This window comes from Podarcis erhardii (assembly GCF_964252035.2).
Source record: "Podarcis erhardii genome assembly, chromosome: 1".
Classification (NCBI taxonomy): domain Eukaryota; kingdom Metazoa; phylum Chordata; class Lepidosauria; order Squamata; family Lacertidae; genus Podarcis; species Podarcis erhardii.
The window spans coordinates 43,394,722-43,418,901 of record NC_138497.1 but is presented as its reverse complement, the minus strand read 5'-3'; the positions used below and the strand labels follow the sequence as shown (position 1 = coordinate 43,418,901).

General features: G+C 47.3%; 1 pseudogene across 1 annotated transcript; it reads right to left on the bottom strand.

The window, feature by feature from the left end:
- Window positions 1–4,613: 4,613 nt before the first annotated feature.
- LOC309342102 (cytochrome P450 1B1 pseudogene) lies at window positions 4,614–6,933 on the bottom strand (annotated as a pseudogene). The gene has a single exon. The product of its transcript is annotated as a cytochrome P450 1B1 pseudogene (transcript).
- Between the last annotated feature and the right edge of the window lie 17,247 nt (window positions 6,934–24,180).

Below are 24,180 nucleotides of genomic sequence, written 5' to 3'. Positions count from 1 at the left end.
CCCTGATCATTTTGGATGAATTATCTTCCTATGGACTGATGAAAAAAAACCAGATTCCCTGCTCCCATTTGCCACGTGAGCCTGGGTCGAGCATGTGTGTTTGGCGGTCATAACTGCTGTGATGGTTCTGGTGGCATCACCTTTGCCTAGATGTGCTGACTGCAGGATGGTTTTCAAAGATAGTAAAGAGTTCTATCAGCTTCCACCCTGACTTCTGCAAGGCTCGTAACTTTCCCCCTCTCTCCAGCCCCTGCCAGATACCCTTATTCAGACGTTTACCAACAAATGTGGGTGCGGGTGGCGCTGTGGTCTAAACCACTGAGCCTCTTGGGCTTGCCAATCAGAAGGTCAGTGGTTCAAATCCCCATGATGGAGTGAGCTCCCGTTGCTCTGTGCCAGCTTCTGCCAACCTAGCAGTTCAAAAGCACACCAGTGCAATCGGATAGGTACCATTGAGGCAGGAAGGTAAACGGCATTTCCATGCACTCTGGCACTTGTCATGGTGTCCAGTTGCACCAGAAGCGGTTTAGTCATGCTAGCCACATGACCCCGAAAGCTAGCTGTGGATGAACGCCGGCTTCCTTAGCCTGAAAGCAAGATGACCGCAGCAACCCCATAGTTGCCTTTGACTGGACTTAACCATCCAGGGATCCTTTACCTTACCTTTTTACCGTTTACCAACAAATTCAAGTTGCACTTGGATTTTTTGGGGGTGGAGAAAAACAAATAATAAGCGTTCAGCTTTCAGAAAACAAGCGTTAGCCGATTAGGCATTTTAGCTATGCAGTGTTGAATGTTATCTGTAACATTGTTCTTGCCTGTTTATCCTTTGTTATTGTTTTTATTTACACCACTCCATGAACCAAGAACCTGCACATTGACTACTTACAATGAACCATGTTATGGATATTACAGCAAATATATACTATTTTTATGGTGCACATGTGACATGAGAAGACTTGGTCTATTTATTTGTATAATTTATTATTCCTGTGATCCCTGCTTTCCTTTGAAGCACATCAGTGAGGCTGAGGGGGGTGGGTCTTGTCCCATGCACACTGCCAGACCTGCGCCCCAGGGAGGCCACTTTGGTGCTGCTCACACAGCAGTTTGGCTTCACTCCCGAAGGTACACTCCATTGTCTTGCGAAACAGATGGATGCCCACAAAAGATCCCTGATTATAAAACCCAATAAAAAGTTAACTTTTTTTTTTAAAGAAGTGCCAGACAATATGTGATTTTGTATTTTAGAAGAACACATTTAAAATTTCTTTAGACCTCTTCACCACTATGTTCAAATCCTGCGCTACGTGAGGAAATGTTGAGATCTTCCCTTGAAAGGCTGCGATTGCCTGCCAGATTCCCCAAGTTCCTTGGTTGCATTATGACTTCTCAACTGTCACCCAATAAGCATCTTTAAAAGAAGGCTTTTACTGACTAATGTGTTAAATAAAATTGCACATTTCTTAGCTGTGAAAAGGGCACAGATGTTCTCTCTAGTAGTAGCTATGAAGAGCTGGCTCCTAACTATTGCATGTATGGGGACAACACCCACCCACGGGAGATATCGTCTCCCCTACTGGCTGGAAAGAAAGACTTCAAAATTTAATCATATGTTTTTGCTTAGACTGAGGATTGTTGCTAGATTGGCCCCAGAGGACAGCAGGTGCATATAGTGATATTCTGCGACATTTCGACCATTGTAGACTCTCACTTAGCTAGCTTTTTCCTGCTACCCCTCAAAGGTTCCCAGTGTTACTTTTTCTCTCCCTACCTCCAATCCTTTTTCTACCCACTAAGTTAGGACAGGAATGCATGAGACTCACAAACATTTCTGACAGGTGTTAACAAAGCAGAGTTTTACAAGTATAAGGGTATGAGAGCAGCACCATCCAGCTAACTTTCATAGGTATTAACAGCACTTTTTAATCACTTCAAAGGAGAGGATTCATTAAAAATGTTCCTGACTACCACTGATGGTGACCTTACTGGTGCTGGAGAAATAATGTTGGATGGCAGCTTTCCTGACAGTAAGTGAATAGCCATGTGACTTTGCCAAAGTGCTTGCTATTTGCGCTCATCTGAAACTTCTACTTTGTGTAGGATATCTCTCTATTTCTTTAATCCCTTGCTGCAAGAAGACAAACAATTGTGACAGCATCTTTATTCGGAGGTAATAATAGTCACATTTTTTAAAATGTTAAATAACACTCAAGTAATGTTTAATATAAAAGAATATTTTGAAAAGTGCTACTTATGGTCTTCACCCAAACATAGGAATAAGGAAACGCCTAATGGTAGATTCAAAAATAGGCTATATTATTTATGCATTTCAAAACCTTTCCTGGATATGTGGCTTACTAGACAAATATAAAGGCTGCTGGAAAGAAGAAAACAGCTACGCAAGTGAACTCCTTGATTTTCAGCAAAAAGCAAACAAGTGCAGATTCCACTTATGTTTAAAACAGGGATGGGGAGCTTCTGGGTGTTTTTTGGACTCTCAACTCCTATTTATCCTTGATCACCCTGATAACAGACAACTATGCAACGCAATGTGCAGTTGGGTCACCATCATTGTACTAAGAAGAGTTCAGTTCTCCTTGCTTCTTCCAAAGCATATGGCTGCTTCACAGGTTACTCTTTGCAAGACCTTCATGAGCTTAACTTCTATGCGGTAAAATGGGGGAGTGTGTTAGGCTGATGCTCTTCTTCGTCAACCTCACATGCACCCAATTGCTTATGAACATGCCCCTCTGCAGACAGAAAGCCAAGCAGGTTCAAAACAGTCTGCATCTCCAACTCCTTTCTCCGGAGCAGCTCCAATGCTGACAGCGGAACAACTCTACAGTAACTGGCTTTGAGGACTCAGTATTTTGTCCACCATAGCTGTAGCCACATGACCGGGTTTTGGGGGTGGGAAAACCTGGAAGGCACCAGGGTATGTGTGTGGACAATCTGTGGCCCTGGTCCAATTTCATGTGAGTGGCGAAGAGGAAGGAAATCGGAAGAAGGTGGGAGACAGACAGAAGAGGCTCCATTATGAGGTCTGGCACACAGCAAGAATGCAATCCCCAATGGAGTACAGGGGAAATGCTGTTAAGAGTAAAACTGGCAAACGAGGAAATTTAAGTGTCTTGATTTCATATCACGTTAAAGCGTAATGGTCTAGATGCTATTTCTAATCAATCATCTGGTAACGTTTATTAAAAACAGTTGGTAGGTTCCGAGTTGAATTTCAAGGTAGGAACCACTGATAGATAACAGAAAAAGAACAGTTTGTCCCGCAACCCAATGCAGAAAAATGCAGCCAAAGTATTTCCTGTTCCCTGGCTGGGGGGGGGGGGCAAGCTGGCTGAGTGTGCACACTATACAAGGAGATTTTCATTTACATTTCTGCTGAAACTGGAAGTGACAAAGCTGCCAAGACGTGCCACATCTGTGCTGCAACTTGAGTAATCCACTAATGGATACTGAAGAAGCTTGGTCAAGAACAGAGCAGGAGCACTAGGTCTACAAGTGGCAAGCTTCTGCTGCCAGGTGCTTCTAAGAAAAAGCAAGTTTTGAGAGAAGCATCAGAGTTGCTTAACCCTTCCCCTGCCTGCCATTTTTCCAGCGGCTGCTAGCATGAAGGCTGTGCTCTTCCTCCGAAGTTGGAGGTAGTAATGTTTCTGAACACCAACTGCTGGAACCACAGGAGGGGAGAGTGCTCTGGTGCGTGGAGTCGTGCTTACAAGTTTCCCACAGGCATCTGGCTGGCCAACTGTGAGAACAGGATGCTGAGCTTGGTTTTGCCACTGGCTATTCTTATGTTCTGTGTGGCTCCCTCCCACAGCTGGCAGTGTTCCAACCATAACTGTCACAGGCATGTATCTCAACCCGAGAGTGTGGAGGAATTTCAGCAGAAAGCATTGGAACAGAAAAGGGTTATGGTCCCCTCCACTGCTGCTGCTTTGCTGAAACTGCTTCTCCTTTGATGGGGCACTGTGGCTCTCCAGGTGTTGTTTGCAGCCAGCATGGCTAATATTCAGGGAGCATGGGAATTGTAGTTAATCAACATTTGGAGGGCTACAGATTACCTGTACCTGCTTTAGTGGCAGTGGGAGAGGTTGCTACAGGAATAATTTGGCCCATATTTAGCACCACTAACCAACCAAAGGTTTCCCCCATGTATTTTTTTTAAAAATGAAAGATAACTCTATATACGGCTCGCCCTATGAGATGGGATGGAGCCACAGGGTTAATTCTTAGCAAAGTCAGAGCACAGATTACTTGCTCCTGGCTGCCACAGGTAGGAAGTATCTCTCTTCTTGTTCTGCTTCAAATATGACAAGTGTGGGAGGGACACAAAACTGCATGGGGATTGTCCCAGGTGACAACTGTGCACATGTACACATAATAACTAAGTGCTGGGCTGCCACCCCTAAGTGTCATTTCCCAGCTGATGGACCTGCAGTTAAAGGCATTGTCACTGTGATACTATTCACACTGAATATACATTATTTCCAAGTACAGTAAATGCTTCCTAGAAAAATGCTTTCCACATGACACAACCTTACCTCCTTTTTTTGATCAACAATACTGTTAAGTGACAAACTTATTGACACAATTTTGGGGGGGAGGGGGGAGCTGGGAGAATCCAGGAGACCTTTTCTGTCTGCATGAGTACCTGCTTCAAAGAGGCATTTATTATAAAAGTTCACAGTCCCAAAGGAAGTAACTGATGCCAGTTTCCCACACCACCACAATAACGTGTTTCTCCCCCCCCCCCCAGTCACAATAGTCTCAATGTATCTCAGATTTAAGATGTTTGATTGGAGGACTCTGGATGGGTCACCCAGGTGAGCTGAGCAGGCTCAGAACGCCCCCCCCCAGCAGGTTTAAGCTGGATGAGGAACCTTTGGCTCTCTCCAGATGTTGCTGGACTAGAACTCCCATCCTGGCTGACCACTGGCCATCCTAGCTGTGGCGGGTGGGAGCTTCAGGCCAAGCCACCATCATCTGGGAGGGCGCCAGGTTCCCCATCCCTGTATGAAAGGCACATCTGAAGCCATGAGCTTCTGAAAGTTAGGGGGAGGGGGCTGGTGGGGAGAACATCAACTTCCTCCGGCAGAGGGCAGCTCTGAAAAGCCAGCAGGGGCTATGGAGAACTTGCTGGTGGGGAGGGAAGCGCCATTGCTAAGAAGCGCCCTCGACGGTCCCTCCGAGGTTCCCTCCCTCCTCCTCTCCGCTAGGGAGAGCGCTTCGCGGGGAAACGGACACCGTGTATGGCAAGGGCTTGAGCACCAGCCCGTAGACGTAATCCAAGGTGAGCTCCTCGGCCGGGTTGGCTTCCACCTCGCACTGCTGCAGCAGGATGGCGGTGAAGAGGAAGAGCTGCAGCTTGGCCAGCTGGTCGCCGATGCAGCGCCTCTTGCCCGTCGAGAAGATCATGACCCGGCACGTGAGGTCCCGGTCGACGTTCTCCTGCCGCGCGTCCAGGAAGCGCGTCGGGTCGAAGACGTGCGGGTCCTTCCAGCGCAGCGGGTCGTGGTTGATGGACCACTGGTTGACGAAGACCACCGTGCCCGCGGGGATGTGGAAGCCGTCGAGCAGCACGTCGGCGGCCGTGGCGTGCGGGATGGTGACGGGCACGAAGCTGCTGTAGCGGAGCGTCTCGTAGAGGAAGGCTTCCAGGCGAGGCAAGGAGGCGCGGTCGTCCCCCGTCGGAAGCCGGGAGCGGCCCACCACCCGGTCGAGGTCCGCCTGCAGCTGCCGTCGAAGGTGCGGGTGCTTGAGGAGCAGCAGCAGCACCCACGTGAGGGCGGTGGAGGTGGTGTCCTGACCTGCGCCGAACAAGTCAGCCAGCGTGGCCTCGACGTAGTCTCCGCCCAGGCCCTGCTGCGCCCCGGGGCCGTGCTCCATGCACTCCAGGATGGCGTCGCTGATGTGGCGCGGAGGGGCGCCGGCCTGGAAGCTGCTGCGGTGCTGCGCTACCTTGGCGCACACGAAGTCGTACAGCTCGCGGCTGACCGCCCGGAAGTCTCGGAAGACGCTGCGCACCGGGTTGGGAAAGGCCTGCAGCCAGGGCAGCACGTCCACCAAGCTGCCCGCCGCCACCGTCTGCCCGAAGCGGTGGTTCCTGCTCAGCAGCGCGCGAAACTCGCCGTCGGCGTGGCTGTAGCGCTGCCCGAAGCAGAGGGCGCACAGCACGTTGGCATTGGCCACGACGAAGAGCGGCGAAGGGTCGACGTAAGCGCCGTCCTGGCTCAGCTGCAGCAGGCCGTCGATCAGCTCCTGCGCCTCGGCCGCCACGTGCTGCTCGAAGAGCTGCTTGCTGGGCGTGTTGGCCGTCGAGAAGGCGCGCAGCGTGGCGTGCGCCACCCGCCGCTGCGCCCGCCAGCGCTCGCTGTAGCGCCCGAAGGCCATGCTCTTGCCTCCGGACACCAGGCCGAAGGAGAGGAAGTCGGGCCGGTCCGCGAAGGGCACGGCCTGCTGCACCAGCGCCTGTCGGATGGCCGCCTCCCCGTTGAGCACCACGATGGCGCGCCGGCCCAGGCGCAGCTGGAAGATGTCGCCGTAGCGCCGCGCCAGCTCGCCGAAGGTGAGGTGCGGCAGGCGGCCCAGTTGCAGCACGTTGCCCAGCAGCGGCCACCCGACGGGGCCGGGGAGGCTCTTGCCCGCCGGCCGGGGGCTCCTCCTCGCCCACAGGTACAGCAGCAGGACGCAAGAAAGCAGCAGCGCCGGCTGGACGGCGCTCTTGAGGAGCGCGCCGGGCGCCCCGTCGTGGCTCCCGCCTTCCGCCATGGGGGGCGCCCGCCCGCGGGACTCCTAAGAAACCGGTTTCTTTGTGGAGAGACGCGGGAAGCCGTCGGGGGACCCTTCCTCCGCCTCAGCCCCGACCGAGCTCGTCGGGTGGGGACTTTCTCGCCCCAGACGCTTCGTCCCGTCGGTGAACTGCCCCCTCCCTCTGCCAGATGCCTCCTGGCTCTGCTCTGAGGAGTTCGCAGGATGCCCGTCGCGGCTTTATAGCCGTCTGGGAAGGGGGCTGAGCTTCCCTCCTCCCCTCGCGGTGGTCCCAGAGTCCCCCGTGCGCAGCCATTCCGTGCTTTCCTCCGAGAGAGAGAATGGAAGCAGCAGATTGATCCCTCGCACCAGGAATGTGTGCAACTTTCCAAGGTCTTCCTCCTGCCAAAGACAGCCTGATCCTCGCAGCAGGAGCCGGAGAAGCGGGAGGGGAGCGGAGTGTGAGAGCTACTGAACTCTGCCAGGCACCTTTGGCTGCCTTGGAAAGGCTGCTGCTTTCGTGACTGGAGACAAACTGGCCAGTGACGCTGCGGCTGCCGCTGCCCCAGACCGCGAGGGATGCGAATGCCAGTCCAGTCCGAAGGGAAGGGCGGCAGCCAGCATTTGGTGCCTCTGCTGTGTCAGGACCCTTCAGCAAAGCCTGGTGGAGGGACTGTCAGGAGACAGCAGTTACTCGACTGGCAACCTGACTTTCCTTGCCTTTGGAGTAAGATATAGACAACTTGACTTTTTTCTTTCTTTTTGCTTTGCAAAAACATCTCAGCTGTTTATCATGCCCAGAACTGGCACGGTTGGTTGTGGGGCTTAATAAAAAAAAAGGGAGTGGGTGACCTGGAAAGACTTTTGGTTATCCAGAGGGGGATACTTTTGAAAAGGTTACAATTCATAAATAAAGGAAACACAATTGTTCTATTCCTGCAAAGGCGTTGCTCAGATACTTGCTCCTCTGAGACAAAGTGTTGTTTCTGATAAAGTTACAGCTTCATTGGAAATGCTTGCCATCTCGGCCATCATTGGGTGTCTGAAAGCCCTGTGATTCTCTGCACAGCTTCCCAAATCCCCTGCCAGCTCTTTCTTTAACCACCAACATATCCCCACAACACACACCTCAGCCCCATTCCTGCATCGTGCTCAAAGATGGGAGAGCGCATAGGACCTCAGCTTTGCTGCTGCATAAGTTACTGTTTTCATAAGGCTATGGGGGAAGCTAGCTTAGCTAAAATGAGAGTGGGGAGTGAATTGGTGGGGCTTGTGAATTTTACTACAAGTCTCCTACTCCCTGCCCCCACCGCTCTGCTGACGCCAAACCTGTTGCTGCTCCTGCAAGTGCCTTGTCCATGTTCCAAGTCTCCTAGTCCGTCCCACTGCATCTCCTAGCATTTGCTTGCACTGAGATTGTCCTCAGTTCAAATACCTCTTCAGCCATGTCCTGTCTCATAACCTCTGTTTCCCATCTGATATATGGGGATGAGGACTCTGTAGGGATGCTTATCCAATTTGGCACATGTGATATATAAATGACTGTCGGACTTTGGAAAGCTCATATTGGTGGATCAAGCTCATCAGTTTAGTTGGAATTAATTAAACTACATAGTTTGAACTGGAGTTTGAATAAATGTGCCATTTCTGTTTTCTGAATGGATTTTACTGTGGTGTTATTTTCCTTAGTAGTTGTGCAAGCTGCCATTTTGAATAATGCTTCCTATAGAGTAGGAGGCCCTGGAGCATGGCCAAGGGAGGCTGTTGCCACCCCCTAAATCAATTAAAATCAATACAAATCTGAGGTTCTGTAAGAAAAATCCTGGCTACACCCATGCCCTGGGGAATGTTTATGGAACCAAGAAGGCAGTGCCCCCCCAAAAAATTGGGAACCACTGACTTAAAGCCTGTACATTTAGTTGTACTCTGAGCTTCTCTTGAAGCTGAATTCCATGGAATATCCTTGTGTGCTCCACTTGCTTGAGCTTGGGCTGTGGTTCAGTAGTGGATCACGTGGTTGGCATGCAGAATGCCCTAGGTTCAGTCCCTGGCATCTCCTGCCAGCCAGTGTAGACCCTAGTGAAGGAGATGGACCAGTGGTTTGGCTCCATATAAGTCAGCTTCCTAGGTTCTGTCTCAGCCCTGAACAAAAATGTGCACACATATCAATAGGGCTGTAAAATCAATCAGAGTGCAAAGGAGCTGCCAATATAATCCTTCTCCCATATGTCTTCTTAGAAATAAGTCATTATTCGCATTTTACAAAAAGGGAACTGAGCCTAGGAGAAGGAGACCCCGGCCAGTGAGCCTGCAGCTGAGTGGACACTGGTCTCCAAGTTGCCTAAACACAAATCCACTGTGCAAACTGCTGAGCCACACTGACGAGTACCAATCTTTGCAGAACCCTTCCATAGAATTGCAGAGTTGGGACCGCAAGGGTCATCTAGCCCAGCCCCCTACAATTACAGAACAGATAGGTTCACTAAAATAATGATGAGTTGCATGTCCTTTGGTGCCAAAATTATACACAGGGAGGGCATAAGAAAGGACACAAACCCAAAGCAAGAGGTTAATGTACATTGGACTGGTCTCTTAAGCAGCAATGGGAGGTTGAGCTTCTAGTTATCAGGGGCTGTTGGTGGCGTGCCACTTAGAGATCACCTTGACGGAGCTAGGCAGCCTCAGAGTGTCAGAGAATGTGCTTAATGGGGTAGCTGTGAGTAATCATAGCTGTTGGCAGAGCATGTTGAAGAGGGAGCATCCGCAGGTCATGTTTTAGTGGAGCAGAGAAGCTGCCGCTCCGGAGAGCCTCACTGGAGCCAAACTTTTTGCAAACTTTCTGTTGTAAAATAAGATTAAGCTTTATTGTTGCTGTCTGAGATGATGCGATATCGTTTTAAGTCCTTTGCGACTTCAAACGTTTTCTGGTGTATCCCCCTAACATTCCTGGGGAGGAAGGAAATACTGTCGCATTATAAATTGACAGCTTGCACTATCAACATGTCACTCACGGCCGCGGTGCCAAATTGAGCCCGTCTGTTGCTCAAGGGTCTCTGCGAGGGACGTTTCCAATACAGAATAATTGTGACCACATGAAGTATTCGCGTGGATTTCTGAAAAGTATGCGTTTTGGTAGTTTTTTAGACGAGCCTATAGCCCAAAGGGGAAGCTGGTAGCAAACTGAAGATGGGATAACTCATTTCACTAGACTTTCTGGGAGTGCACTTTTTAAAAATTGAAGCGCTTTCTTTTAGCAAGCTTGTTTTCTCCTGCTCTGGAGGCTAGGACCCAAACCAGTGGCTTAAAGTTACAAGAAAGGAGATTCTGCCTAAACATTCAGAAGAACTTTCTGACAGTAAGAGCTATTCAACAGCAGAACAGGCTCCCATGAGAGGTGGTGGACTCTCCTTCCTTGGAGGTTTTTAAGCAGAGGTTGGGTGGCCATCAGTCATGGTTGCTTTAGTGAATATTTTTGCATTGCAGGGGGTTGGACTAGATGACCCTTGGGGTCAATTCCAACTCTACAGTTCTATGGGTCAATGATTCTAAATAAGCTGGCATGAAATTCCAGAAAAACACATTTCAAAGTATGAGACAAATGTTAACAAGATTCTACTGTGGACCTTCTCAGAAACTTTTTTTTTACTACACAGGTGAAAGAGACACTGGTGCTCCAGAAGGTCATAACCACAGCCCAAAGGATTATTGGTCATCCCCTCCCATCTTTGGAAGAACTGTACGGTTCCCGTTGTCTTAGGAAAGCAAACAATATCCTGCAGGATGCATCTCACCCGGGACACAGTCTGTTTGTACTACTGCCTTCTGGCAGGAGATACAGAAACATCAAGTCAAGGACAAATAGACTGAAAAATAGTTTCTATCCAAGAGCTGTGGCCTTCTTAAATGCAGTAACTCGATAGTGTGACCTGGGAGTTTGATGGGTGTGGGTGTGGGTGTGGCTGGAATGTGGTTTGTTTGGTTGTTGTTGTTTTGCTTTTGTTGTTTTTAAGGGATGGCATCCAATTTCGTTGCACTTGTGCAATGTTGCACTTGTGTAATGACAATAAAGAATCTATCTATCTATCTATCTAAACATGTGTATTACAGTGGTACCTCGGGTTAAGAACTTAATTTGTTCCGGAGGTCCGTTCTTAACCTGAAATGGTTCTTAACCTGAGGTACCACTTTAGCTAATGGGGCCTCCTGCTGCCACTGCACCGCCACCGCACAATTTCTGTTCTCATCCTGAAGCAAAGTTCTTAACCTGAGGTACTATTACTGGGTTAGCGGAGTCTGTAACCTGAAGCGTCTGTAACCTGACGCATCTGTAACCCGAGGTACCACTGTACACTGTAATTGCGTGTGCTCAGAAGGCGCTGTGTAGCCTATTAATTAGTTGCATTTGAGACTGAAACAATTATCTAATGCCCCCACCCCAACAGCTTTGAACGGTAGCACGAAAGTGGTAGTACAGGGCAAGTCTCTGCTTCCTGCCTTGAAACGGCAACACGATTTCAGCAGATGATTGTTGCAGCTGATGAATAATTCCTGGCTGGTCCCTTGCAGTGATGTGGACTGCCCAGAACAGGGGCAACCTGTGCAGGATCAAGTTTGGAAAAGTATCAAAGACACCTGCAAGTTTTTTAAAGCCTCCATTCGTATTAGTGCAGTCTCCTCTGACCAAGGAAAACAGAAGCCTGGTTAAAGAGCTGGAACTTCTGGATTCTCTTACTACTTGGAGACTAGGACGTGCACAACAATATATATACACATAGTTGCAGAACTTCAGGACAACGTTTTAATCATTAATCTGACCATGTCTGCATGAATGAGAAACAATAGCTGCTGGATTAAAATGTGTGTTTTGTTCTATGAATTCAAAGTCAGCTTTCTTTTTAAAGAAAGTTGTTCAGCAATGGTTTTTGGTATTTGTTTTAATTAAAACCATTCCATCTGCCAACATTTGAAAACTGCCTTTCGCACGTATGCTGCAATTTTCAAGGGAAATCATTTAAGCGTCCGTGTTTACCTTACCACACTGTAGATGTGCTACCAAGCAACGTGGTAGCATAAGCTATTTTACTTGCTAGGGAACCGTTTTCACACCTTCCACTGATGGATGGGACTTAGTGGTTGAATCCTGCCCTAAACTGCCTACTGTCAAAAGAGGCTATTCTGCTCTTCATCATGAGTCACTGATCTGGGTGTGTCTTCTGATCTAGACGGAAGGAGGCCCAGAAGAGTAGCTTGCGTTTTACATCCCACCTAATTTAGAGGCATGCAGAGACAGAGCGGGCTCCCTCCTCCGTGCCTCATTACTCTGGGTTCATGGTGGTGGAGACTTTAACCGCATACTTATTTCCTAAGCATAAGAAGAATGTAACAGGAAAACATTCAGCAAGCTGGAGAGATTTTTGAGTTCTGTTTGAATCCAAGGCTGTGGCTACAGGAGAAACAAGACCCTTCTGGGGTGTTGATGCTGTGAACCCCTCTGTTATGTACTGAAGTTCTCACCCTGGGCCAGCAGGGGGATACTGTAGATAGTTATGCAAATGAAGGATCGAAAAGTGACGTTCAGTGATTGGATAGTTTTGTATGCAAATGAAGGATCGAAAAGTGACGTTCAGTGATTGGATAGTTTTAGAAAATGGCAACAGTTACATTGTTCTGTAGCTCTATATAAGCAGGCTGACTGAGCTCCTCAGCTTAGTTCTCTTCCAGCTTACAAAATAAAGAGCTGCTTTGGAGAAATCGCTGTGTCGTCTGCTATGTCAACCCACAACCTAACACCCTCCGTCACAAGCCCAGGTTGCATATATGTGTAAATCATGTATCACAAAGACACCACCATCTCTGCTGTGTCTCATTTCCCAGTGGAAACACGAAGCCTGGGTAAGCGCCTGGAACCCCTGGAATTGAATACCTCTTGGAGATTGGGGGGACATGCAACAAAACCTACATCTAATTGGTGATGTAGGAAGGGGGGTGTGGGGTGCCACAGTTGTCATCATGGAGGGGGGGTGACAAAATGGCAAAAATATGTGTTTTTAAAATTAAAATAAAAAATTTGAGCTCACAACACTTAAAATAACAACAACAACTCCTGCAACCCCCTTCCTATGCCACTGGCAGCTAGGTGAGGTGGGGGGGTACTGGGGGCCTGGGGGCCTGCAGCATGCCTGAGCCACACGTCTCTCCTGAGGGGGAGGTGGGGGGCGGACTGCCTGCAAGCTCCACGCTGCTTATGTCTGCCCACCACCTCAGCTGCCCTACAGCTGAGGGGAGGCTGCAGATAGGTTCCACGCAGCACACCCTGCCTTGGCTCACCCCACCCCCATGGGCAGCTCACCCCGTCCCCGGCTGCAGGACGCGTGGGCCGCACCAGGCACCCAAGTGGCTAGCTATGCCTCTGCATCTAATGCTTGGAGAGGGGGAGAGTTCCTGCAAAGGCCTATACCCTCTGAAGAGGTGCAGGGAGGCAGGAAGCTGAACTCCAAAACACACACACACACACACACACACACACACACACACACACACACACTTTTTCTTAGCCCTCCCTCCCTTTGCTCGCCAGCAGAGCTGGCAATGATTATGAATAACAATGCTTTGTAGCCTGGATTGGATTGAATTACATGACATGCAGACTGACAGACGGTTAGCAAGCGGAACTCTGATTGCGAAACTGGGACGCTGACTCCCATGTGGATGCTTCCCAGACAAATCCAACTTCCCCTTTTTCTCCTTTTAAAAAGTTTTCAGCCGGCACAAGGAGTTACAAATGAAGTGGGTGGAGTGGGGGTGGGAGGCTGAAATCTGTGTAAAACATATGGGAGATCTAGCATAGCATCTATTTCACTGGGTCCATACAGCTTGAGAATTCCAATGGGAGCCAGTGTGGTTAAGAATAGTGGGCTCGTAATCTGGTGAACCGGGTTCGCGTCTCCGCTCCTCCACATGCAGCTGCTGGGTGACCTTGGGCTAGTCATACTTCTCTGAAGTCTCTCAGCCCCACAGTGTGTTTGTTGTGGGGGAGGAAGGGAAAGGAGATTGTTAGCCGCTTTGAGACTCCTTAGGGTAGTGATGAAGTGAGATATCAAATCCAAACTCCTCCTCCTCTTCTTCTTCTTCTTCTTCTTCAGTCATGGCTTCCCAATGTTTGTACACACAATAAGACATACCTGCATTCAATTGTCACACATGATGGCATGCATGGGTGTGATTCCACCTCGTACATACATGCGTATGTACACGTACACAGACATACAGTTGGGTCAATTAAATGTGAAATGCTTGCAGTCCCTTTCATGTAGGAACTTATTCATATGTGGGGTGGTCTACAGATAGTCACTATTTTGAAGCTATGTCTAGGCACCAACATGCCTAGGTTTGCTGCTCCTTCTCATCTCAAATCTGGAAGAGCAGTGATAAAATCTTCATTTAAAAAAATGTCTATACTGTCATGGAGCCCCATAATGACTCCTAGGGTGCCTGACACAGCAATACAAAGATGTTCACCTTCTTTTAATTTAAATGAGTCTTAATCAAAGAACAGATTGACATTCCAAAGGCAGAAGATGACAAATATGATAGAAAAATGTGCCTATCTGTCACCTCCCAAGTCTGTGTGTGGATATCAAAGATGGCACAAGTTGAGGTGCATGGATAGGACCTTTACAATTGTAGAAACATCCTAGCTTGGCCCCCCCAAAAAAAACCTTACAAGGGGACAAACACTCTACTTCCCCTCAGAAAGCACCCTGAGACGTACGGATGGAGGGTGGTATACAATTTTAATAAATAATAATAAAAAATGGGAATGCACATATGCACTTTCCTCAAGGTCATGGCTTTTAAGGACATGAATCAGAACTTCTCCCGGGATGTGGCTTTACTAAAACCAAGCCAGGCCACTGGTCCATCTAGCTCAGCATTGCCTTCACAGAGTGGCAGTGACTCTCCAGGGTTTCAGGCAAGCATATTCCCCAGTCCTACCTGAAGATGCCCAGCACAATGGCGGAGTGTGGGGCTGGCACAGAGGAGATTGTCCCAGCTACAAAATTGTTAGGTGGTGCAAAATTTCAACAGCCAGTGCTGCCTCAATACAGCTGTGTGCTTCCCTTGCTGGGTTTCCATTGAAAACAGCTTCTCCATGCGAACCAGGAAGTGTCCTCTCCAGATAACGGAATGACTCTTCTTTTCTTATCTCTGTGCCTGCAATCTCCTGGGTGATGTGGGTGCCATTAGGCAGATGAACGCACATGTGTACTACGTCCATTTCCCTCCCTCCATGCAGCCTTGGCTCCTGGCAACCCATGCTACGCCACTTGCCAAGCATTGAATCTGGAACCTTCTGTATGTATATGCACATGCTCTCCGACAGAGCTATGGCCCTTCCCTTATTCTCCTCAACAACTTGCCCTTGGGCGCTCGTCCCCACAGCTGTACTCCAGGCAGCTGAATTCAAGCAGCTCCAAATAGCTTGGAGTAGTTGCAAAACTAGTGTTGGTGCTTCCCCACTACTAGTCACTAGGTACTTTTGTGACTGGTTTAAGCCCAGCCACTTCAAGCTCCATACAAGGGTGGAAAAGCTCCTCCCAATTACAGCCAGGTCCCTGAAAGGGGTGGCAGGGTGGTAGTGGTAGAGAGCCTTGTACCCTCTGAAGCCAAGTTGTTTGCTACTGAAAAAAAAGCTCCGACTCAGTGCAATGCATCACACGATGGCACAGTGCAACAGGATTGCTGACTGGTTCCAAAATGTGGTTGTTATCAGTTAGAAGAAGAAGAAGAAGAAGAAGAAGAAGAAGAAGAAGAAGAAGAAGAAGAAAATAATAATAATAATAATAATAATAATAATAATTTATTATTATTTATACCCCGCCCATCTGCCTGGGCTTCCCCAGCCACTCTGGGCGGCTTCCAAAAAAATATTAAAATACTGTAATACATCAAACATTAAAAGCTTCCCTAAAGAAGAAGAAGAGGAGTTTGGATTTGATATCCCACTTTATCACTACCCGAAGGAGTCTCAAAGCAGCTAACATTCTCCTTTCCCTTCCTCCATCACAACAAACACTCTGTGAGATGAGTGAGGCTGAGAGACTTCAAAGAAATGTGACTGGCCCAAGGTCACCCAGCAGCTGCATGTGGAGGAGCGGAGACGCGAACCCGGTTCCCCATATTACGAGACTACCACTCTTAACCACTACACCACACTGGTAATGTAAAAGAATACATAAAGTTATGAACACCGATAAAACACATCTAGGGATAAGACCATTGAGTTCATTTTAATTTGAAGAGTTTTATCATTCCAAAAAATTGTTTGTGGCTTTCTAAAAAGTTCTGGAACTCCCCTTATATATATATATATTTGTAAAACCTTGAAGCATTGTCAATTTATTCAGACATTGGAAGTAGTTTTGTGGAATGGCCAGTAGGAACATGCTGTGAGAACAGCAGGGTGGAGCCAGGATCCAATTAAACCGAGCACGAACCTGAGATCTGCTCCAACATTTGGTCTCAAGGGTCTGGCATTCTGACCTGGCATGAGCCTGAAGAACTCAATAGCACTTATTAAGGGATTTTGCAGTGTGCACATAGCTGACATGGAAATGAATGAAGTAGCTTGGCCCACAAGGAATTTTTTTGTTTATGCCAAGAAAACTGCCTTTGCCTCTTTTAGCCTGACAGCAGGGCTATTTGTCCAGGAAAATATTCCTAATGTGTCTTGAAAAAATATATAATAATGTTTTCAGAGGCTGCAGTTAAAATAAAATAAAATGATATGTTTTCAGTACTTTTGCAAGCAGGGACCCTCCCCAGAACAGGATTCAAAACGGCACTGGGGGTTGCTATGGGGTGGGGAAATTGGTGGTAATTGTCTCTTTACCCCCCCCCTCCAAAGTGGGAGATTCTTCTGGATGTTCGGCCTTTTCCCTTCACAAAATGGCATGTCTGGTTCCAAGCTAATGAATTCAATAGGTTGTGTTCAGCATAGTGCTAAGGAGAATATTCCATGGAATGCAATGGGATGTTCTCTTCTCCCATGCCCCTAAATCTGCAATGCACCCCCTAAATCTGCAATGTAGGTTGCTCAGAGCAGATTTGGGGATGGCACAGGGCACTTATGTAGTGGGACGAGAGCGGGGGACTCCGCTTGTGCTAGTGCTGATCTTTGCACTAGTGCCTTTATTTAAGCAAAGGCTGCCCAATTTAATTTTATCTCTGTGCATTTATAACTGTTCTTCATCGAGCATTTAAGCACCAGACTGGGGAACAATCATATAAAATAAAAGACACAGGAGGGAGAGATAATTTATAAAATTTAAAGAATCCGTAAGAAGTAGTCCAATAAATAGCAACCAAATTAAGAGCTCTATCATAAGACAAACAAAACTAAATTCCAGTAAAGACAACCATTAGAATTTTCAATTTAACCAAATATCTGGGCAAAGAAGATACTATATCCAACCAGATGAAACTGCCAAATGGCCTGATTAACAGTTCCCTCCCATCTCTCCTTCAGGGCTGCCCCCCCCCCCCCGTGTCTCACAAAGACAGCCCCGCTCTGTTCCAACAGTTCCTCCCTCAGCAGCTTCCATCCCTCCACCTCAAACCACCCAGGCTCTCGCCCCGAGTGGTATAAATTGTTACCCACAAGCATCCACAGCAGAAGCCTCTCGCCCTCTTTTCCCACAGCAACAGAGCAAACGCTCTGGGCTGAAAGTCAATAAGCCACAGCTAGTATTTTTCTCCTCTTCTTCCCGGTTCTGACAAGACTTAAAGTCAGTAAGGCTGCTAGGGAAGGGTTTGCTGGGCTCCCCCATCTCAGTGCACCTTGCCAGCCAAGACAAACTGTAGTCATCGCCCTTAAAAGAAGAGGCTTCAGCCTTTGGGCTGAAAATCGGTGGGTGAGCTCTTGTTTGTCTCCTTGTCTTCCTAGTTCTGCCAATACTCACAGGCCTCAAAGGTAGCAGGGCTTGGGAAAAAGATGTGTTGGTTGGCATCTCCCATTTCTCTAATTTCGCTCAGTGGATTGCGACTCAATACACTGTTGCCTTGAATTGGAGGGAGTGCAGGATTGCCCTTATGGTCAGAATATTTTGCCTCCCTTTACAATAAAATGTGTTAAATAACTGATAATTGGCCAGTGCTTAATAGCATCCAAACACCAGTTCCTTAGACATCCCCTTCACTAACTTTAATAGGGAGGCCAGATCTGATTATGGTAGCTCTCCCACCTCAATCTCATTCTGAGGGCCTCAATGAAGTTGTTTATTTTAGGGGTTGGTGCTTCTTTGAGATTTTCCAGAAAATTAGATCCCAATACAGTGATACCTCGGGTTACATACACTTCAGGTTACAGACTCCGCCAACCCAGAAATAGTACCTTGGGTTAAGAACTTTGCTTCAGGATGAGATCAGAAATTGCGCAGCGGGGGCGTGGTAGCAGCGGGAGGCCCCATTAGCTAAAGTGGTGCTTCAGGTTAAGAACAGTTTCAGGTTAAGAACGGACCTCCAGAACAAATTAAGTATGTAACCAGAGGTACCACTGTATTTGGGAACTTTATTGCATTCCCACCACATGTGAGTGAACAACTACTGCAATGCGCTCTACGTGGGGCTACCTTTGAAGGTGACTCGGAAACTACAACTAATCCAGAACGCGGCGGCTAGACTGGTGACTGGGGGTGGCCGCCAAGACCACATAACACCGGTCTTGAAAGATCTACATTGGCTCCCAGTACGTTTCCAAGCACAATTCAAAGTGTTGGTGCTGACCTTTAAAGCCCTAAATGGCCTCGGTCCAGTATATCTGAAGGAGCGTCTCCTCCCCCATCGTTCTGCCCGGACACTGAGGTCCAGCGCCGAGGGCCTTCTGGTGGTTCCCTCATTACGAGAAGCAAAGCTACAGGGAACCAGGCAGAGGGCCTTCTCGGTAGTGGCGCCCGCCCTGTGGAACGCCCTCCCATCGGATGTCAAAGAGATAAATAACTACCTGACATTCAGAAGACATCTTAAGGCAGCCCTGTTCAGGGAAGTTTTTAATCTGTGATATTTTAGTGTATTTCTGGTTTTTATGGAAGCCGCCCAGAGTGGCTGGGGAAACCCAGCCAGATGGGCGGGGTACAAATAATAAATTATTATTATTATTATAACCCTACTTCATCATCACAGCATCTCCAACACATTGCTGTAGACGTTTCCAGTCTCATTGGTGTCAAGTACCATTTTTGAACAATCTTACAGGATGTCTTTCTGAACCTCCCAGATATCGATTTATAGGGGAATTTAACCCATCAGAAAGTTTTTAAAAATCTTTTTTTTTAAAAAAAATGAGCAGTTGCTGTAATATAGTGTTATAGCCCCATTACACTACAATACAAACAAAGTAACATTGCAGCATCATGAGGCTATAGCAGCTTTCATTCTGGCGAAACATGAGGCCGGCCGGTATTCACTGCCAGCACAAAATGGCTGCCATTAGCAGGCAAAAAAAGATGTCCCAGTAATCCATACTGATGAGTATGCTCACATAAAAAAAGCGTTGGGAACTGGAGACCCCACTGGCGTTGGTGTTAGGAGACTTTAGCATCCACGGCAGGGAATCTTGGGTGGCAGCAGAAATGGTAGCTTCATGGTTGCCATGACAACCGTGGGGCTGTCTCACTACATCACTGGTTCAACGCATTTGGAAGGTCATGCATTGGCTCTGGTCTTTGCAATTGGACAGAAAGCAAGTGGTCTAGAACTGGAGGCAGGTGGATTTGAAATAACACTGTTGCCACAGTCGGACCAATTCCTGTTGGGATTAACAGCATAAGTTTCTATTTTTACACAGGAGAGAGGAGGAGGACCCTGAGCCATGCGCGCAAGCCCTTATATAGACATTTTAAATTGCCCGCCCTGGAGTCCAAGACCATCCTCCAAAACATCATACATACATCACAGAAGGGGTGTAGCCCAAGACCACCCCCCAGATACACCATACCTACATCACAGAAAAGGCCATCTACAACAGAAATCTGAGTGCATTGTTTATCTCCTGTCTGGCAAGTTACCTGATTGCATTATCTGGGTTTTGGCCACTCTTTTGTTATTATAACTACTTAATTCCTGAATCTAGGTCATAGGTCACAGGCTCACACCCTGTTCATATCTTGAATGTGCCCTTAAGACAAGATTTGTGAGGACAGGATTTGTGAGGAAAGAGACAATGGGGAGGTTTCCCACTTTGACCTTGCAGAGAAATATTTGAGGTCAATTTGTTCAGGACCTTTTCTGTTATGAACATTTAATTTTTTTATATATGACCTTAAAATTCTTATAACATCTGCAATTTCAACACAAAAGGATAGTAGCTGGTCAGGAATTCCCTGTGGCAACAAACTCATATTATTTTAAAGAGCAAATGTTTAGACCACAGAAGAGACAAATATTAATTGGAGAGGGGATTTTGAAATTTCTGCTTACCTGTAGATATTTCCTACATGCTCAGCACACCTCTCACTGGCTGCTGATGTGCAGAGGTATCGTGCCTCGGCACACTGAGGTTCCGTTTAGCTATTTGTGTAAAAGCTGGCGAATGGCCTCTCCTCCATGAAGTCTTTTAAGCTCCTCTTGCCTCAACTTTCAAGCACTGCATTTCATTGGAGGACTCCAAGCTTTGCTTTCAGTTCTCAGAAGAGCATTGCCCACCCAAACCACTAACTTTTGCCATTTTTATTGTTTTAGCAATGTTTTGCTACTCCATAGGGATTTGTCAGCTGCTAAACCAGGCTTCTAATTTATACTGTATCCTCCTCCTCCTCCTCCTCCTCCTCCTCCTTCCTCCTTCTGGTGTTTCCCTCGCTGCAAAAGGTGAGGTTACAGGGAACCAGGCAGAAGGCCTTATTGGTAGTGGCACCCACCCTGTGGAACACCCTATAAACAACAACACAACTTTTATAAGGCATCTGAAGGCAGCCCTGTACAGGGAAGTTTTAATGCTTCTGCTTTATACTGAGAATCCTCCTCCTCCACCACCACCTTCACCTTAAGGTCCTAGGGTGGGTTACAACAATTTAAAATGAAACATTAAGAACATTTTTACAACACACACACACACACACACACACACACACACACACACACACACAGGCTGTGTAAGCATTTATCCTACTTTTGCCATCATACAGCCATGTAAACGACTGAGGAATTACAAGACAGTTGGTTTCCATCTTTGTTGTCCTCCCTTATTTTATTTTTACATACAGCCCGTGAGATGAAAGAACACATATTGAACCAGTCAGGTTTAAATTAAACAGCTGTCTTGAAAATGTCCTCTGGGGACCTTTTATAATGGGCTGTTCCAAGTTAATAGCTATTCGTTTATTCAAAGAAACCTGCTACCGCTTGAGAGGCTTCTAATACATAACCCAAGACCTACTCTCCATGATTTTCAGAGGAAGAACTGAATTATCTTGAATGGAAATTAAGGTGCTTGCCTCGTCTTGAACGTGATGAGATCTACCTCCTCCAGACTTGTTTTTCTTTCTTCCAGGTATAATCTGCATGATTATTCTGAGCTGACCAAATACCACTTCACTTTAATAATTGTTCTGCAATATTTCCCCAGTGCTACTGTTGTCGTTGTTGTTTAGTCGTTTAGTCGTGTCTGACTCTTCGTGACCCCATGGACCAGAGCACGCCAGGTACTCCTGTCTTCCACTGCCTTTGGTCAAACTCATGCTGGTAGCTTCGAGAACACTATCCAACCATCTCGTCCTCTGTCGTCCCCTTCTCCTTGTGCCCTCCATCTTTCCCAACATCAGGGTCTTTTCCAGGGAGTCTTCTCTTCTCATGAGGTGACCAAAGTATCAGCTTCTTGATCTGTCCTTCCAGTGAGCACTCAGGGCTGATTTCCTTAAGAATGGATAGGTTTGATCTTCTTGCAGTCCATGGGACTCTCAAGAGTCTCCTCCAGCACCATAATTCAAACGCATCAATTCTTCAGCGATCAGCCTTCTTTATGGTCTAGCTCTCACTTCCATACATCACTACTGGGAAAACCATAGCTTTAACTATACGGACTTTTGTTGGCAAGGTGATGTCTCTGCTTTTTAAGATGCTGTCTAGGTTTCCATCTGGGTTTCCAGTGCTACTACCTTACCTTCCTGCTATCTGGAGGGCACTCTTGTGTTGTAGTGCAACAAAGGTTGGATCCCCCACCCCCACTGACAATTCAGCAGGATATTAGGAAACATGCACGAATTGGAAGCAAAGCAGTCTGTCCAACCACAAAACTTTAGCAGGGTCAAACAGTATTGAACATGGGTTCTGGGTTCATGTATAACCACACATATAATCGTGAATGCACAATTGAATGGATGTCTGGTGGCGTGGGCCAGTGCTATTTTTCTAGAAAAATAGGTGTCAGAGTTGACTGTGAACTTCTCCCTTGCCAGAACAGAGATCTGGTGAGTCCTGGTTGGAAAAAAAAGCCCTGGTGGGGATCCATCTGAGCTGAAATTCTCTGAGAATTTTGCACTGGGTGGATACTTTTAAATGCATTTTTCATCCTTACACTTTATAAAAAGCATTTGCTTCATTAAGAATAAGTCAAGCGCTATTCACAGTTCCCCCCTTGAATTCATTTCACTACATTACATTTAAAAATGAAACAAAACCCACTGCCATTGTTTTACAAAGTGAATATAAGAACATGAGAGCATCCCTCCTGGGGCAAACCAAGGTCCATCTGCTTCAGCATTTTGTTCTTCCAGCGGTCAGCCACATCCCTGCGGGGAGTCTACACACAGAAGATGAAACCACAACAGCAGTCTCCCCACTTCTGCTCCCCAGCCATGGGTATTCCAAGGCATACAGTGGTACCTCGGGTTACAGACACTTCAGGTTACATACGCTTTAGGTTACAGACTCTGCTAACCCAGAAATAGTACCTTGGGTTAAGAACTTTGCTTCAGGATGAGAACAGAAATCGCGTGGCAGCAGCGTGGCAGCAGCGCAGCAGCAGCGGGAGGCCCCATTAGCTAAAGTGGTATCTCAGGTTAAGAACAGTTTCAGGTTAAGAATGGACCTCCGGAATGAATTAAGTTCTTAACCTGAGGTACCACTGTACTGCTTCCAGTGGTGGAGCTTCATGTTCCAGTACCGGGGGGGCAGAGAGCAGGCAGGGGCGGGGCACGCCACTTGCAGGGGCGTGGCACCCAGCACAGGCAGGGTGGCAGCCACGGTGGCACCCCACCAGGATTGCGCTGCCGGGGGCGGTGCGCTCTCCCTGCACTCCTCTTCCTCCGCCAGTGTCTGCTTCCAACCCTGAAGGTGGTAAGTACAGCTGCCTTGGCTAGAAGCCACCAATAGCCTTCCTAAATTTGCCTAACCTTTTTTTAAAATCCATCCAAGTTGGTGCCCACGCCCATTACTACAGTTAGCTATAGTGGATTCCATATTTTGGCTATGCAAAGTTTGAAGAAGTCTTTTCTTCCATGTGGCCTGAATCTCCCAACATTCGGCTTCATTGGGTTATCCTGGGTTCTCGTATTACGATGGAGAAGAAAAACAAAATTTATCGCATAATTTTGTACATTTCTATCATGTTTCCCCTTGCCCGTCTTTTTTTTCTTTAAAGAAGAAAGAACCCCAAATGTTCTAACCTTTCTGTTGCCCTTTTTTGACTCTTTTCCAGCTCCACAACATCCTTTTTGAAGTGTGGCCGGCAGAAGGGAACACAGTATTCCTGCCGTGATTAAGTGCAATTTCACTTAAGGAAAACAGCTACATTAACTTTTCCAACAAGAATGTAAAGTCTCAAATGCAGCTCTCTCTACTTCCAGGGTTGCTCTCTCTTGGTGTAAAACCCTCAGAAACTCTTTCCCACTCCTTAGTTTTGCGTCTGCATGCCAAAGCATGCCACTCATTCTGGTGGTCTCAGCTTCATCAACCCTCCTTGTCTCCTTAAATTTCCAGCTCATCCCATTGGGCGTTTGTGCAATTGCCGTTAAGTTCAGCAAGATGCTTCCACACCTTAGATTTAATTCCAGAATAATGTTGCTGGCTGGGATTCTGTAGGAATGTTGCTTGTCGCTAGTTATGAGAGCAGGAAGGAGGGCGCTTTCTAGCCTGCCGCTGCTACTGTCTGCTTATCAAGTAAAGGGTCCAAATTAGAAACCCAACAACTCTTATACATATGAACACAAAGCATTGGATATTTTCAAAGCAGTGCAATTTATAAGCTGGCAAACTGCAAGAAAAGTTCCATCCCTTTCTCACCCAGTCCTTGATTCCTGTCTTCATCAAGACAGTCCACTTAACCCAAGTCCCACTGGCCCACCAGCTGTTCTGATCCTTTAATCCTCCCTATGTTCGAAGATTTAAACGCTACTCTTGAAAAGTGGGAGTGATGCTGCTGGGGTG